The 16,430-nt window shown below is 39.0% G+C and overlaps 1 protein-coding gene across 7 annotated transcripts in view; it reads right to left on the minus strand.

Moving 5' to 3' along the window:
* Positions 1-16,430, minus strand: part of FAM110B (family with sequence similarity 110 member B) — a 731,362-nt gene that overhangs the window by 48,568 nt on the left and 666,364 nt on the right. The window contains exon 4 of one of the 7 annotated variants that reach the window (XM_044074230.1): positions 15,950-16,029. The exons of the other annotated variants lie outside the window; for them this stretch is intronic. The gene's annotated coding sequence lies outside the window, so the exon portion shown is untranslated. The remainder of the gene's footprint in view (positions 1-15,949; positions 16,030-16,430) is intronic. 7 annotated transcript variants of the gene reach the window in all.

The following is a 16,430-nucleotide window of genomic DNA, read 5'->3' on the forward strand; positions in this document are numbered from 1 at the left end:
TGGAAAAGAAAAAATAATAGATCTTTTCATCTAGAAGCAGAAGTAACAATGGTAGCAATGATGTCAGTTGGGGTAAAAATGTTTCTGCTTCTTCCTCAGTTTCTTTTGCTGCTTCTGAAGAGGGAGATGTGACTGCTGGAGCTGAGGGGAGTGTGGAACAGTTTCCAGCTTTGCTCAAAGCACAAAATTCGAAAGACACGCAGAACCGCTTTCGGAGTTCTAGTTCTGTTAGAACAGACTTTAACAACAGAAAACGGGGCCACAATGAATGGGACCAACAAAAGAACTATAACAAGAAGGGACAGTACAACAAGAAAAAACATTGGTACTAATGTAGTTTGTGACAATTTGCATGTGTTAAATGTTTCCAAACATGAAATTTCTGATGTGGTTATGTCTGTATTATGTCTTGGTCTCAAATTTATACCAACTGCTTTACAGAGATTACATGTACTTAAAAGTGAAATATTTTCTTTTAGTAGAAAATTGCATTTAATGTATTACTTTAAACAAGAGGGAGGGGTTGTGTTTAATGACTGTTATGAAAGTAGTGATGAGGATTCTTTTTATTCATGCCTGTCATCTCAGGAAGATTTGTTTGAGAATGATTTTAATGCCTATTGCCAACTGAATACTGATGCTATCTCTGTTAAAAGCTCTTTTATTCCACCTTTTCTAAATAACACCCTGCAAGGATTTTTTGCTACTCTTAATTTTGAGGATGAAAAATGTCCTGGTGCTGTATAGAGAATAAGTCTAACATGTTTTAATTTAACCAAGCAGCAATGGCAGCCCTATTGGAATTTGGTAATGACAGAAGATGGGTGGTTAAACCATTTGATAATGGCAACCAGATAGTAATCATGCTCTTCACACAATACTTAGAGATGTGTTACAAACATTTGGATAACGTGGAAATTTATAGAAAATGTGATGTTTCTGATTACTTTGAAGCTATTAAGCAGTACTAACTTTTGCTGACAAAGGCCTAAGGTTGGGGCATTTCACCTCTAAGGATGTGGAAAAGAAGTTTGGAGTGGAAAACTGCTCCATGGCAGTCATGTACTGCCTACCCAAAACACACAAAGGTTTAACTAACCTTAGTGGCCAACCTATAGTGTCTGCACAGAGGTATTTTTTGAAGAATATAAGTGTGTTGTTACATGAACATCTTAAGAAATATGTTATGAATACAGTCTCTTATATCAGGGGCAGCCAGGACTTCTTGAACAAAATAAAGGGTACAGTTTGGAATATGGACATGTTTTGGCTCTGTTTGGATGTCAAAAGTCTATATACTAACATTAAGCAGGAAATAGGGATCCAGGCCTTGTTCCATTTTTGGGGGGGGCACTCCCATGTCTCATTTTTTGATAGATTTAGCTATGTTCTGTTTAAAATAATATGTTTTTATGTTTAATGGAGACATTTTCCAGCAATTACAAGGCACTGCCATGGGGGGGGGGCTGCTTTCGGCCCCATGTATGCAAATTTAGTTATGGCTAAACTTGAAGTTAACTTTATTTATAGACATGATTTCTTTACATCAAAAGTTATTTTAGATTTTACATTTATTGATGATCTTACTTTTTTATGTCAAAGAAGCCAGACACAGGTCCTTGGGTTTGTTAATGACCTACAATCTAATATTATTGGCTTAAGTTTGGAAGTTACAGCTTGGCCCACAAGTGAATTTTTTGGATATAAGCTTAGATGGATTTATAACTAGTCTCCATAGGAAATTTGAACATAGAAATGTATTTTATATGGGAATAGTTGTCACCCCAAGCATTTGGTCAAGGTACTGCCTTATAATGAATTCTTAAGAATTCATAGGTTATGTAGCCTTGATATGAGCTTTGACCTAGAGATAGCTGAAGCAGAAAAAAATGTTTATTACAAGAGGTTATGATGTCCAGGTGGTCAGGGGAAGCTAAACAAAAAAGTATGGACATGAGCTATTTTGTTAACTCTCAGGGAGATTCTCATTATGTCCGTGCTAGTGGAAAATATAATGCTTGTATTGGTGGAAATAAATCCAGCAATACAGATGTGAATAATGGAGAGCAGAATAAAGTTTACTTAGTGACAACTTATAATGTTATAACTGAGGAAATAGTTAAAAAAGCACGTAGGTTGTGGCCAGTGCTCCTAAGGGATAACATTTTGAACTCTATACTACCTGCTTTTGTGAGTATTGCATATAAAAGAGCTAGGAATGTGTCTGATATTCTGGTACAAAATCAATTTTGTTTACCAGATGTTAATGTCAGTCAGAGCTTAAGCATAAATAAAGGCACTGTTCCATGTGATGGTTGTTCCATCTGTCAATATGTAGTAAGCTCTTTTCCCTACATTAATGACATCAAGTTTACAGCTAGGCATGAACACAGTTGTAACACGAAGGGGTTAGTGCATGTGCTGTAAGAAGTTGTGGATGTAAGAAGTTTTGCATAGGGGAAACTTATAGGAGTTTTAGGGTCCAGTTGCAGGAACATATTAGGGACATTAAAAATAAAAAAATAGAGATTCCCCTTGGGAGTCATTTTTTGATAGCACACAACTTTAACCCTGATTCTCTTAGGGGTTGTGTCTTGGAAAAATTGCAAGTTGGTATATGTGAATGTGTGTCTTTAAAAAAACAAACTCTTAAAAAAAGAAACCCTGCTGATTTTAAAGTATGGTACTTTGGAGCCTCAGAGGACTCAACAAAGAATGTAATTGGAAGTATGTGATTTGAATTATATGCCTAATTGATTAATTGCTTTGTGCAATATGCTGTATATAGGCAAACAGTGTTTTGTAGTGTTTTTACTCTTGGAAGGCTGTGCAAGCCAAAGCACTAAGCGTTTCATTAAATTTGCTTACTTCTTGGATCGGTGGTCTTGGTGGTATTTTATTATTATATATTTTTTTTTGTTTTTTTAAGTTTTATTTGATATCTCTGAATCTGACCTGAGAATCACATAAATTTCTCAAGAAATCAAAAAGCAAGGAACATTTCAAACCAGATGTCTCAATGAACCCTATCAAATGCTTTTTATGCATCTAATCTAACTACCAGGAAGGGATGTCCTTGTTCTTTTTGCTTAGTTACTGCAGCAGAATACTTTTTATACTGCTGTGTGTCTGCCTCCCATTGCAAAACCACACATGCCTATAAACAAATGCTGTGCCAACAGGGCAACACTTACTGCCAACAATCTAGCATTATGAATAATGACTGAAACAGTCCTGTATGAAACTACCAACTTTAAATCCTTCTTTTGATTAAAGATCACTGAGATGACAGACTGCTTCATTGATTCAGAAGATCACCTGGGAACAAGGCTCAATTCATCACCTGTTTTTTTTTTTTTTTAATCCTCCTTAGGGCATCATTCTCACTGTCCTGGCCCCCAGTGTCCCTTGTCCAAGCTGGGTCTACCAGTTTGTCTCCTTCTCCCCCCTGTACTTAGTCCAGTATCACTGGGAATGGTCTTGGATCATAAGGGTGTCATGAGAGCCTGGCCATCTCCACTTCTGTCATGGAGAAGAAGTTAGCAGCTCTGAGGGAACTCCTTCCAGGACCAAAACATGCAGTTCCAGCAACATTCCACCTGGTCCAGGAAAGTTTCTTTTTGCTTCAGAAGAGATTACCTGCAGCACCTTTTCCAATACAATGGGGCATGTCTGGTCATCAGACTGTTGTTGGATTAATGACACCAGTCTCAGCCCACAAGTCAGCCCATCATGCCCTACTCCATCCAAATACCACTACAAGTTACCTGCAGCCTTCAAGGATCTCTAAGAGTGAAGAAAAAAAAAGATTTCCTTTGGTATCCTTTAGTTTGGTTATCATTATTTCTGTTTTATTCTGCCTCGATTTAACAGTCAAAGATCCTTAAGCTGGTGAGGAGTGTTCAAACAATCCACCCTTACGACAGTGCAAAGCGAAATCAATTTTCCTATTCAGCATGTACTGCATGACCTTCTTCACCTGATCTAGTCTACAGAATATGCTTAATTCTGTGTCATGTGGCAAAGCAACAATGAAATGCTTGAATTCAACACTAATTGTTCTATTGCATGTAGTAACAACTGGTTGTCAGACATAACTCCACGTGTCATTATATTGCAACATCACTCAAACTTGAAAACTATGCCTGGTGTGACTGCAGTCGAGTATTCTGAGAACCATCTTCTTGAGTGCACACTATTTGAGCAAAAGCATCTGAATCATACTACTGCCTAGTAGTTTGATCAAGCAAATGGCTCATAAGACAAATACACAAACTTGTGCGTATGAAAACATGTGTGCGCGCACACACACACACACACACACACACACACACACACACACACACACACACACACACAGAGTTAAACTCCTCCTTGAAGAATAATGTTAAAAGAAATAAATATTTTGACTACTATACACTATCCTTGTGTGATGCAGTCCCTTCTAGTCTTTTAGTACTAAAAGGGATAATATGTTTTTAGACAGTCAAGGCAAACTCCCATAGCATGCAGAAAAACAAGGTAATTATCAATACAGCAGCATGGTTAAGAGGGTTCGTGGTCTGCACTCTTGTGGGAGGACAGGCTGGACTCTGCCCTTCTGAGCTGGGAATTTCTGGCTAAAGGCTTACAGTGCCTGCATATTTGAACTGCTTCTTACTGAAATTGGTACACCTTGTTTGCTGTAGCATAGACTAGATCCAGGCCTGCTGAATCTTAGCTTTGTTTGTATAACCTGAGCACTAATCCAGGCATTCTTTAAAGTATTCAATTGTATTTATTACTGCTTGGTAGTAACTTGATTAAAGTGTAGCAATCATTCTTTTGGATTAAGCACTTGGGCTTCAGACCAGTTGTTTTACATTAGGAAGGTTTGTGGTCTGCACTGTGGTGGCAGGACAGGTAGCTTACATCCTTCTAAGTTGGGAACTGCTGATTGAGGGCTCAGTGTCTGTTATTCAAAAACTGTATTAGTTCTGGTTTAAGCACTTGGGCTTCAGGCCAGTTATTTTACATTAAGAAGGTTCGTGGTCTGCACTCTTGTGGGAGGAGAAGCTGGACTCTGCCCTTCTGAGCTGGGAATTTTTGGTTAAAGGCTTATAGTGCCTGCATATTTGAAGTGTTTCTTACTGAAATTGATACACCTTGTTTGCTGTAGCATAGACTAGATCCAGACCTGCTGAATCTAGCTTTGTTTGTATGCTTGTTGTTTGTTTGCTTGTTATTTCCCTGAAATGCTAATTCCACCTAAAACGCGGCTTTTCAGCACTTCTGTGGATCCCTAGTGATATCTGTATTGCTTACTGTACTTATTTCCTTGTTTCACTTGAAAAAAAGTTACTGTTTGTCGTTTTTGCATTGAAGTTACCTGTAACACAGTCGCAGGCTACACACTCAAGTGCGCTAGCCTCCTCTGTGTATTTAAAGTAATTTAAGCTCTGCATTTCTGTTGTTTCTGAAAAAAAAAAAAAACACAAAAAAATTCCTTGTTTCCCGCCTTTCTGAACTAGTCTAGTCCAGTTTCCAGGCTTTGCTGAATCCAGGACTGTGGTAAAGGTTCCTGTGTTGCCCATAATATACTTGGATAGTTAGGTGGCTTCCTTGTTTACTGTGAGAGAGGGAACTCTGAGCAGCCTATCTGTCCCTGTAGGAGTGGTCCCAGCCCAGCAACTTGTAGCTCATTGGCCATTTTGGGCTAATTTCTATCTTTTTTGATCTCCTTGGTATAAAACCCGCTTAGTGCAGTTTTGCACTTGTATACAGCTCAGCAAGCTCCTTGTGGTGCCCTGCAGAGTCCTACAAGCGGCCGAGAGACAAAAGAGAGACTTTGGACTTGATTAAGTATTGTTTTTGCTTGTTTCCCTGAAGCGTTAATTCCACTTAAAATGCAGCTTTTCAGAGCTTCTGTAGATCCCTAGTGATATCTGCATTGCTTACTGTACTTATTTCTTTGTTGCACTTGAAAAAAGTTGCTGTTTGTCATTTTTGCATTTAAGTTACCTGTAACACAGTCGCAGGCTACACACTCAAGTGCGCTAGCCTCCTCTGTGTATTTAAAGTAATTTAAGCTCTGCATTTCTGATGTTTCTGAAAAAAAAAAATTCCTTTTTTTCCTGCCTTTCTGAACTAGTCTAGTCCAGTTTTCAGGCTTTGCTGAATCCAGGACTGTGGTAAAGGTTCCTGTGTTGCCAATATTATACTTGGAAAGTTAGGTGGCCTCCTTGTTCACTGTGAGAGAGAGAACACTGAGCAGCCTATCTGTCCCTGTAGGAGTGGTCCCAGCCCAGCAACTTGTAGCTCATTGGCCATTTTGGGCTAATTTCTATCCTTTTTGATCTCCCTGGTTTAAAATCCACTTAGCGCGGTTTTGCACTGTTTAGCTGCGGTTAAACTATTCCAGGCTCCACGAAGTCTGCACTTCAGTTTTTCCCTTGAAACTTGAAACACTTCAACCCTAGAAATAAGGCAATTTAAGACCAGCACTTACTAAAACTCACTAAAACTAGCACTAGCTTACAGCTTGCACTTCAGCCCTATACTCGGGAAGTATAAGGCTCTTTACTCATCAAGTCAGCAATACAGTCCCAACCATCTATTCAGGCATGTTCAAGGGACAGCTTCAGGTGTGCTCTCTGGTCCAGCTAGTGAATCTGGGCATCCTGAGGCAATGTTACAATTGCCTCATGTACACAGACAACCCCCTCCTCCTCCCAACCAACACAAACATATGTGAGAGATGCAGCTACACAACCAAACTGGAGGCTAAGCTCTCTCAACCAATGACTGGATCAACCAGTCACAAGGAGAAGGGCAACACTAGCACCACATTACCAGACTCACATAGACCAGCCATAGCTGCACCAGAAAACAACTCTCAGAAACATGCAAAAACATACTCAGAGGCTCTAAATAAGAACCTGCCTAAACAACAGAGACCTCCTAAGCATACACCCAAGCAACCCCCACCCCATAACAGAAAACAGGTAACACATACGTCACAACGTCAGTGTGCCAAGCAAAAACAGTCCCTAAGGCTAAATAACACACTAGTAATCGGTGATTCTATCATCAGGCACACATACGTCCCACTCACTAGACTGAACAAGGAGAAGGTTACCATAAGCTGCCTTTCGGGTGCCAGAATCCGCCACATAACACATGCACTCAGGTCACTATACAACAAGTACAAATATGACTCTGTCGTACATGTTGGCATAAATGGCCTGAGACGTACCTCCCTGGACTAAATGAAAAGAGAAATGGAGGAGCTCTCTGACCATGTAGCCCAGGCTGGTATGACTCTGACTCTGAGTAACATCCTGCCCTCACCCAAAATGATGCCAGCATACGAAGAAAAAATAATCAGTTTCAACAGTTAAAGGGGAAAATTTTGTGTACACATTCTCTGATGATTTTTCACAAATCGAAAGTACAATCAAAAAATTCTGGTTTGTGTTACAAAATAATGATGAGTTTAAGCATTTCATACCAAGTAAACCCAGTTTCGTCAGAAAAAAAGGGCAGAATTTAAAGGAAATTTTTGAGAAAAGATATAATGCAAAAACCGGGAAACAACGGCAAGTCAACGGCACCTACAGATGTGGTGCCTGCAAACAGTGTTCTTTAGTCATAAATGACCATCACATGTATTTAAAGGCACGCCACATCAATATTAAGCCATCTGGGCATTTTTCTTGTGCCACCAAAGGTGTCGTTTACATTGGTTTATGCTCCACCTGCGGATGTTTCTACGTAGGTAAAACGGAGCGTGAATTCAGGAAGAGGTTATATGAGCATGCATATGAAATTGATAACAAAAAGGAAAGTAATGCCTTTTACAAGCATTCTCTTGAATGTCCCAATTTCAAATTGTCTTTTATGGTGCTTGAACAGGTTAACCCACACATTAGAGGGGGAGATTGGGAATCCACACTCGAGTTTAGGGAGTTAATCTGGCAGCTCAAGCTTGACGCAGGAAAACCACCAGGGCTTAATGGTTTACTTAGTATAGGTTCAGTGCTCAGACTTAGAAGGGCCAGATTATAAACATACATTTTCCCCAAATTCTCGATCATCTATGATTGTTCTTATTTTTATTTTTATTTATATTTTCATTTTGCCTGGTTTTCTACGATTTATTTTGTTACACTGTTACTAGCATACATGTGGAGGTTTTATCAAAAGTAAAGATTGGTTATTATTTTTCAACATGGATTTAGCTGTTGTCAACATTTTTTGAAAATGACAGTAACACATTTTACAACTATTTTAGTGAAATTTTAATAATCATTCCTGTTTTTAAGACATATCTCTGTTTTTTAAAACATATTAATTGTAAATTATTTAACTGAATTCATTCAGTTATAGTTGTGTCTGTCTTTGTCTTTTGACTATATTCATGTTTTTTAGTTTCTGGTTTACTAGGGGTTAAATATAAAAGAAGATGAGCAACACTAATTTGTAGCTGGTGATCAATTAATTTACACTATTTAAACAACCTGGTGTAATTATTCCGGTTGTTAGACTTGATAAAGCCTGGAATATACCAGGCGAAAGCGCTTGTCTCATTGTTCTGTTTTTGAATCTATTTTTGTAAGTGTGCGAATAAATTGTTCCAATCTCGCTGGTGGATTATTGCTTCAGCTGGTGGTTTTGACTTCTGCATTACCAGTTTCAACAATTAGTTAAAATACTGGTGTCATTCAAAGGGGATCCAGTACTTGTCAGCCTGGGACGACATGCTTGACAAGCCATGTTGCTTCACCAGAGACGGCTTACACCTGTCGCCCCTGGGCTTTCGAATACTGGCCAAGACTCTTGCCGCCCCAATACTGCCTTTTTAGGCAAGGCTCAAAAGACAAACCCACCTCTATAAACAACAATAATAAACAAAAACTGAGGGTAATGCTGCTCAACGCCAGAAGTCTAAACCTCAAAATGCACGCACTCAAGTCAAGGAAATCAAGGTAAAAAACTTCTCTAAAGCCAACTTCACACTCCTCAAGACTGAGGTGGGAAGTTTCAAAGCTCCCAATCAAATGGAAAATGATGACCCATCGGCAGAATCCTTTACAAGTGCATTCTATGAACACCTTCAAGAATGCATGGACCGAGCCATCCCAGGTAAAACCAAGACCAACTCCTCAAAAAAGAGGAAGCCAGTCTGGTGGACCCCAGCCATAAACAAACTTTACAACAGAAGGAGGAAACTCCTGCAAGATAGAACAAAATCCCAAAATAAGAAGGCATCTCTGATTAACATCAGTAAAAAACTGCCCTCCCTCATTAAATCATCCAAGGACAACTTCGAAAGAAAAATAGCCAATGACTTTAAGGATAACCACAACGCCTTCTTTGACTATGTCAAGAGTCTAGGTGCAAACTCTCAGATATGCTCCGAGCTAGTGCATAATGGCCATAAATACACTGAACCAACCGATATTGCCAACATCCTGGCTGACAAGTTCAGTGCAAACTTCACCCCCCCCCCTCTCCACCAAAGGGGCTAGCACCCATCCCAGAAGAATGTGGTGCTCCAAATATCTCAGACACACAAGTAAAGACAACCCTTTCAAAGGCCAAAAACACAGCATCAATGGGACCAGATGCTATCCCAGGCTGTGTCTTACACGAGCTTCAAAATGAACTAACCCCCCATCTCAAATCACTATTCAAACTCAGCCTCTCTACAGGCTATGTACCCAAAGAATGGCGTACAGCAACAGTCGTACCACTCCACAAAGGTAGTGCCACAACTGACCCTGGGAACTATCGCCCTATAAGCTTGACTAGCTTGGTCTGCAAAGCTATGGAATGCATTATCATGGAGCTCATTAACAGGGACATTGGGAACCTCCATACACTGGACCCCACCCAGTTCGGCTTTGTTAAAGGCAGATCTTGCCTCCTGAACTTGGTCAACTTCTTCGAAACAGTCACCAAGGCTATAGATGAAGGGAAGGTGGTCCACACAGCATATCTGGGCCTCGCTAAGGCGTTCGACACCATCCCACACTCAGGAATCCTAGACAAACTCACCAGCTTAAATATTAACCCCTATGTCACGAGATGGGTTGCCAATTGGCTCTCAGACAGAACCCACACAGTAAGAGTGGCAGGTGCCATGTCTGACTCTAAACCAGTCACAAGCGGAGTCCCATAGGGCTCAGTCCTGGGACTTCTCCGAAGTACAGGCAAAGGTGGAGGGACTGTGGCTAACCAAGTTCGCAGATGACTGTAAATTGGGTGCAATAATTGACTCGCCAGCTGACACAGACATCCTGCAAAAGGGTCTCACAGAGACAAACACCTGGTGTCAAAGTCACAGCCTCAAGCTAAATGCCAAAAAATGCATAGTAATCCCATTTGGGAAAAACAGAGTACCTACAAACTACCACATAGATGGGAATCCACTAAGTACAGAAGAAGTAATTAGGGACCTGGGTACCCAAGTAGATAGCATACTCTCCTTTGAGAACCACACAGCCAAAATAGTCAGGAAATCCTTCTATGTGGCACACTTGATCACAAAGGGTTTCTCATCAAGATCCAAGGAGGTGATTGTGCCCCTTTACTCCTCACTCATTAGGCCCATAATAGAGTACAATGCCCCATTTGGGATGTACCTCACTAGACACCTGCAACAACTAGAAAGACCACAGAAGTACCTCACTAAGAGGATTAAGGGCCTTAAACAATTACCCTATGAAGCATGACTAAAAAAGCTCCAGCTCTTCTCAGTCGCTTACCGTCTGCTCAGAGGTGACCTATGCCTGACCTATAGGGCCATGTCAAACCCTGAACTAATGGACATGCTTCATCTCAAAAAAAACGAGAGAATCACTCATTCTAGCGACTTGAACCTATGTACAACAATAAACAGGACATGCTGGAGGGATAGATTCCTGTCCCAGCGACTCCCCTCACTCTGGAATAGAATCCCAATCCATATTCAACAGAGCTCCTCTCTGACCCTCTTCAAGAGAAATCATGATGAGTGGATGGGTAAGCATAAGTTCTAACCTGGGATCACTTCAGGAGCCCTGTTGACAGAGGCCCAGGTTACTAATCTAATGGGGAGGCGAAAGCCATCACTCTGTGGCTAGGCTTATAAATGCCCAGTGGCAGATAGCCTAGTACTTACCTATGAACCTATGAACTTACGGTGAAAGAGCTAAACTGTTTTCAGCTGACTATATGTCATATTGCACTGAAACAGTTCTAGTATACAAAGTTAAACCTTCTTGTTTGAAATATATATTTTTTAACATTTTGAAAACAAACTGTTGATGTTTCATGATAAATATCTTAAATGGGATATACATGTAAATGGTGAAATGGCTAACATGATTATTCAAAAAACACCTCCAATCTGGATTTCTGATGAAGCATACAATTACACAGGCAACAAATTTGTGCTTCATCATGGATTGGCATGGCAATCTCATTAATAGGAGTTGTCTTTTTTTAAAGGTGATAAATACCTACAAACTACATGAAAATGGTATGCTGATACTTTGTGGTGTAGGTTTACCAAGCTAAGCAATAAATTCTTAAAACTGTCCCATTCATCTCTTACAATGGCTCATAATATATTCCTTAAGTATTGCTGAAAATGGTGTGATTTGTAACAACACTGCAATATGCATTTATATTGTATTAAATAAACAACATGGAGATGAATGGCTCTGTCGTCTCATATTTTAGGAGTACAACATTACATAATAAAGCACTGTCACAGTTGTGCTCTGTGAGGCAACCTTAATATTTCAGTTTTTGTTCCCTAAAGGCTACTCAAGCAGCTGGCCTTAACAGACCTGTCCCCCTTTGCACTTTTCACCATCTGCTCAACTTTATGTCTATCATATAGTAACCCCAAAGAAACTACTCAAAATAGGCAAGATCAAGAGCAAGATTATTAAATTCTAGCTGGGAATAATGATACACATGAAAGACAGAAAAGATAGGGAGTAATATCACTTTAATGCATCTCAGGATTTTTTTTACTTTATTTTTTTTTTACTGTCAGAACTACTGCAAAGACAAACACTTGCACATGAATGCATGTTTGTTTCCATTATGAAATTCCTAACTCCGATCCCATGCTTCTGACATAACATCTGTTTTTTATTTCATCTTATTTTAGAATGAGCTTGTCATGGCCAGCTCCTGGAATTTGAGAAAGAAGAGCTGACAGAATCCTTTATTCTTCAATAAAGCCCATGTCTTCTGACAACCTATGCTCATTTCTGAGCAAATGTTACCGGGGTAACAGGAAACAAGATATACCACGCCATAAACCTCTATGTCACACTGGTATTTCATTTCAGAGAAAATAAGTTTAAAATAGTTGTTCCTAAAGTAGCTAGGCATGATGTCAACTTTCTAGAGGTTTTCAAATGTTTTAATTAAAATTAATAAGTTTCAAGTCGATACAAACATTGGATTCTAATGTCAGTTTGCTGTAAGGAGAGCAGCTCCCTTAAATCTAAAGTCTTCCCAAAGCATCATCTAAAATATAAAGATTAAGTGCATTACAATATCTGGAATTTCCCCACAGTGATTGTCACAAGGGTCAGGTGGGATGCACAGTCTACTCCGAACACTTTGATTATGCATGACTGAGAAAGGTGTTAGCGATTATATTTCCACTCCCTCCCAGCCACTGAACAAGAATGATTCATTACATGAGAAATAAGCATACTGGTAAGGTGTCAGTGATATTTCAGCTACAACTCAGAAAGCGTGTGATACCTCAAAGCTAGTGCATACAAAGTTTTCAACATAGTGAATACTCATATTTGGTTCCAAAAGGAAAGAAAAAGCTGTGGCTGTAACAAGTGTGTGATACCTGACCCAGAGAGTGGGATGACCTTCCTATTCTTATGTTTTAATGTACAGTGAAGGAGATGTTGCATGTCTAAGGTGCCCTCTAATGGCTTAAAATTAATATGAGGTAAAATGCATTTCTTCTCATAGCAGTTTATACAGGCTTTAAAGATGCAATGACAGTTCTTGATAGTCAAAATGATAACCCTGGTGTCAAGGGCAAGCATACACAATTCAGTCAGTGTCATTGGCTAAGAAGGCAGCATCTCATCTGTGGTTCCAAGAAGGTCAGAAGCTTATGAATTCTGCCCCCACACCAGGTGCTTGAGGTCATATTCTAACAGTTACACTGCAGTGCAGTATAAAGGGGTGCTGCACACCTGAGTTGCCATCGTATTGATGAGACAATAAACTTAGGCTCCCTCTGCTTGCATTGGTGGTAGCTGTAAATGTTAATGATCTCAATACACTTATTGAAAGAATATAGGAAGGATTTCCCAAGGATTGTGGTCAGAACTCTGAGTCAGTATAAACATCAACCTGCATTTTTCCTCCCCCAAAAAATAATTCACAGGTCTAGTTAGATCTACCTGTCATCAAAATGAAATAAATAAATATGTGCTGTGCTAGAATACCCCAAAAATAGAAGAAGGCTAACTGAATATTGCATAACTAAAATGGGGGGGGGGGGGTTGTGCATGCATGTACAGGGAGAAAGTTAACCAAATACTGACTCTGTAACTGAAAATAAAGAATTCTCTTTCAAACACATTTACCCATAGGAGAAAGTACTAACTGGATAAACATTTAACTTAATACATCAGTTACAGTAAACATTAATTTAATACATCTATTACTGTACTGCATACAAACATAAATCTAACATACTGTCAAAGTCATTGTCGCTCATTCTGTGCAGCCATTTAATAGGGACATTTAACTGCCTGCAATATGCCAGGGACAAATATTTTCTCTTTGTAATACCATAAAGAAAAACATTTTTGAATTAATTTCTTGTATTTTGCAAAATCAAGAACTGGGTCTGCTGTTTTTGAAAACAAGAAAAGCAACTGGCAACAATTCTTTTTTTTTTTAAACAAAAATGAAACCTGTTTTCTACCATAAATGGGCAGATCCTTCTGCACAGCAAGGCATGATGTGCCAATATACAGTCTAAATAATGCAACAGTAAACAAAGCCTACAACCGATTGTACAGGGGGACAGTAAGCTATAAAAAACACAATTATACATAATCACTGCTGATGGTGTTTCTGCCACAAGCTAAGAGAAAATGTGCTGTTACCGGTACACTTAAAGGCAAGCATTCAGAGATTGCTTTTTGGTGTCATATTAATTATACCCAAGTTCTCTGGGATAAACTGTTAGCATAAACTGCTCTAGAGATCTTTAGCATTCTAACTTTGCAGAAAGCATCAAACATACTCTTCAGTTTTTTTTTCAAGTTAACAACAGCATATGAAACTGCTGCTTCACAGAATTAAGCTCTAATGCACCAGCAATCAACATTTTTAATACCACAGATCCACTTGCTAAAAGCCAAAACAATTTAAACAATCATGAGCATGCTAAATGAAAAACCTGATATTTACTGGGTCTCTAAATAGAAGATAAGCATTTTATAATAATTCTTTCCTTATTTTGTATGCATGCTTGTAAAATAATGACTCACCATGTTCAGAATGGGTTATATCCAGCAGCATTCACTAGGAAGTAGGGCTGAATAATTCAAAAGAGGCTGTCCCACGTCAACAGTGACCCACTTAATTACAAACGACTGGCTGATGAACATGGAGGACAATCTAATTTTGCACATTTATACTGACAGAAATTACTAAGGCAATTTTTTCATGGAAGAACAGTGAAATTAACTAATTATAGCCCAAAACTACAATGCAGAAAGACATTATTAAACTGGTTTGCATTTATTCTACATCCACTCATATTACTACATCACACCAGAGCCTCACCTCCTGTTGATTCTGATACAGCATTTATGCTCAGTTATAGACTCATAATGCAGCTTATAGATTAAAGATGAGACATGAATGGTCAGATCAATCCAACAGACAAGGGTATGAAACACCTGCTACCTATTTACATACACTTGACTTGCTGGAAACCAGGTAAACTCCATCAATGCTACTTTATGCACACCTCAGTACATAACAAACACAGCTAAGAAAAAAAATGTAAATAAACCATTACAGGCTGCATTTTAGATCTTTTAAAGGCCAATAACCTCCCAAACATACATGCATAAATTTGCCATACAGAAAAAAGTTATGCAAGGTACTCAGACACATGAATAGATGTGTAAGACTTTGCTCTTAAAGCACCAGCATGTATTCAACTAGGGATGTCCTCTGCCAAAACTCAGACAATATTAATTTAAGTGAGTGGTGCCTCCATCTTACGAGCACTTCTTTTCACATTACAAGTAACCCTCAAAGCAGAAGGAAATATTGCTCACGACAATAAGAAAACTTATAAATTAAGAAAGTTTTCCACAAGATCCTCCCAGACTGTAAACAGCAATAATACTCATCAAGACAGCTTGGTCCATGTTCTGATAAGAAAATGGAAAGGATTGGAAAGTGCAAACACTTAGATTTACCACTATGGGGAATACCTCCCAAAACAACACTATTGTACTGTGAGGTGCACTGGCAATATGCTTCAATACCTGGACAGAATTCAAAGAAACATCACACTTAAATTCACATGCCAGGAGGCCTTCTAAAACCTTGCTGCCAGGCATGATTGTGTAGACTTTATGCCACTATGTAAAGCTTATTAAGGGTGCAAACAGCTCATCATACATGATAGCCTGAATTACAGTACTGGAGAATTACATCACTGAAACTTCAATTTAATAAAGCAAAACACTCAGTGATGGATAGGCAAAGCTGTTTCCACAGCTCCTGTTTCTTCTGCTAAACATAACCACCACAGTCTGCCTGCCTCAAGGGAAAGAAAACACTTGCATCTTTATGCCAATGCATTTTTTTCTCCCCAAAACCATCCTAATAATAGACACCCCACTCCCAATTCATTCTACTCCTCCTTACAAAACTACAACCCTATATTCTATCTTATTACCTTCATCAAGACAGATGCTCCTACTTGTAGTCCATTGCTGGAATTTTCAATGATGAATGTTTGCTTGCTGAATTGCTGACCTACGAATTTAAAGATTTTGTGTTAAAAGTTCATCAAAAGTTTGTTTGTCATATGTGGTGCATAGTAATGCAGATATGGAGTGACTTCGCCTATATACCACATCAGATATTTCCTGTTTCTTCAAGCCTCTGCAACCTCACTGCTAGTACAGTTATGGTCACTTTTTTTCATTTCTGCATGTTTCATGCAATGCGCATTCACTGAATAAATTCACAGAACTGAATAATCTTACTAAAATCCATATAAAAATGTTCTAATATTAAAGAAATTACCAAGGTCTATCTAATGTGCATCCCATTGCAATTAACATATCATACAAACAGGACCACATTAAGGTGACTCTACTCGTCATAACTCTCAGTAATAAACCACCAACATTGAGGCTCTCCTATGTTCGGAA

Source organism: Protopterus annectens, chromosome 6.part0 (genome assembly GCF_019279795.1).
Source record: "Protopterus annectens isolate FY-2018-M chromosome 6.part0, PAN1.0, whole genome shotgun sequence".
Lineage (NCBI taxonomy): Eukaryota > Metazoa > Chordata > Ceratodontiformes > Protopteridae > Protopterus > Protopterus annectens.